General features: G+C 49.8%; 1 protein-coding gene across 1 annotated transcript in view; it reads right to left on the reverse strand.

The window, feature by feature from the left end:
* The window catches only part of MLLT6 (MLLT6, PHD finger domain containing), a 67,293-nt gene that overhangs the window by 56,859 nt on the left and 8,157 nt on the right, over nt 1-2,277 (reverse strand). The window lies entirely within an intron of this gene.

Raw genomic sequence — 2,277 nt, forward strand, 5'->3', positions numbered from 1 at the left:
GGGGGACGAGGACAGCCACGAGCTCCCCCGTCCCTCCCCCACGGAGCGGGACACTTCTGCCAGGCGATTCCTAGAAAGTGGAGCCGAAGCTGAAATGTCCATTTTGGAGTAAAACTCAAATATTTTCTATTTTCTTGTTTCCCAGCTCGGCGCCTTCCTCTCCCTTTAGGTCTTAGCGTCTCCGAAACCGAGAACCGTTTGGCAGCTGGGAGATACCACGGTGTTAAAGAAATAATAATAAAATCAAATAAAGACAAACAGATGCAACCTCCTCCCCCACGCACGGGGTTAACGTGCGGAAAGTGCTCGAGAACAATTCTCAACCCTTCGATAACTTTTTATCACAAATTCCAGGGTTTAACTCAGCTCGATAGCGGGTAGAGCAGCTCCTGCCCGGGTCGTGCTGGACATGGAGACCCCGCACCTCCGTCTGTCTGTCCGTGTGTCCGTGCGCGCACAGACCTGTGCGTGCCATGCACCAGGACGTGCAAGGACACACAGCCACTTCGGTCCAGGGCTCCTTGTGCCCCACGAGCGTTTGACGGGACTCTGTACTCCCGTATGCCAGGTTTTGTGCAAAGCTCTCCCGTAACCCAGGATTTAAATCACAACTCAGGCTATTTAAACACGCACACAGAGTACATCCTCCAGAGCTGCTCTTTCTTGCCTTTCGGTGCACGGGCACCGCGACTGCAAGAGCTTTTTCTCTTCGGAGCCGCAGAGCTCTGGTGTGTTATCCCCCGCACCCACCGCCGGGGAGGTGTTCGGGGTGTGCACACAAACGTACATGTTCTGTCGTGCAGCAGAACAAACATCTCGGCCGGGTCGAGCCGAAACCCTGGCGAAACCCTGGGGATCTGCCCGGACGGCGAGAGATTTTATTATTATTGTTGCTCTTGCCAGAAACCAGCAAACTTTACAATCCAGATGTTTTGAGAGTGTCAGAACAACTTGCTGCTGCTGCCGCTGTTGTTTTTATGGTGAAATCAAAAGCAATCGCCGTGGTTTATAATCTGAGAGCATCCAGCCTCGCAAAGAATGCAGGTTGCTCTTTGCTTTATACCTATCTAACCCAGATGCTCCGGGTATCTCCCACTGTTGACAGCCGTTTTCTTCAAAGGCTTGTCTTCAGCGATCCATCAATTAGGATAAAAAATGAGCTCTCATTCTCCTGCATTTGTTTTGGGAAGAGGGAAATTATTTAAACAACTGTATCTCCATTAAATGAGGGAGTGAGGGTGGAGAGCAGATCCCCTTACTTTCTGAAATGGAGCGAAATGCTGCTTCACAAAACATACGCTTTCTGGGCCGCATACCATCTCTCACCTCTCACAAATAATTCCTAGCTCGCCCACAAACCCTGTACAGTAACGAAGCAGAGGAGCCGCATTTCAGGGGCAGGAGGAGATGTCTTTCCCCTTCATTTCCTCACTTAGTGGGTAAAAAGACACAGGGTGAATATTAATGCTGATAGCCACTCCAACCTTTTTTTATTCCATTCGCCCCTGCCGGTTACATTTTTAAAGGCCTTGCTTCCTCCCACGGTACGAGCGCCAGACCTCGGCACGAAACGAGGGTACGGCTTTCCCATTTCGCAGGACGCAGACACCCGCACGCAGGGATGCTCGTAGGGAGGGAAGGGAAAACAGCTGGGATGCGACCGGGCCTTTCCGCGGGGTTTCTCTGTTTTCCTCCCTAAAGGAGGCTGCCATTTCAAACTTGAGCAAATTCGGTAACTTTTCGAAATCGAGCAATACTTACTGAACGTCACCCAGGCAGCGAGGAAGCTCAGCAGAGCGAGTGTCAGCCTTTCTCCTTTTATTGTCGCCAATTAGGCATGTGTTGGTATAAAAAGGGCTCCAACGCTTCCAGCGTTCCCCATCCAGAAGGTAGCTGCGATCCTTTAGGACACGTTCCTTTAAACAGCCCCTTTGCCTTTTTTTTATTTACAATAAACACATTTTTGTTAATGAAACCCTCGCCCACTTTGCAATCTCCCCCTCCCTTCCCCAAACCCCATAAAGCTCCAACTTTGCATATCTGAGCCCTGTTCTGTTGGGCTGGGTCCTTCGGGGGTCCCAGGGTCAGGCTGGGGGCAGCAGGGTCATTGTATAGCCATCATGGGTCAATAAGCAACTGGTCAGGCTCTCAATCCACATCAGGCCTTGAAGAGGACTGGGAAATGGGAGAATCCATTCATAATAATAATAAACTTGTCAATCAATAACAGGCAGGAGAAATACTTTGTAAAAGGTGAAAAAAAAAAAAAAAAAAAAA

This window comes from Aptenodytes forsteri, unplaced genomic scaffold (genome assembly GCF_000699145.1).
Source record: "Aptenodytes forsteri isolate BGI_AS27 unplaced genomic scaffold, ASM69914v1 Scaffold640, whole genome shotgun sequence".
NCBI classification, from domain to species: Eukaryota; Metazoa; Chordata; class Aves; order Sphenisciformes; family Spheniscidae; genus Aptenodytes; species Aptenodytes forsteri.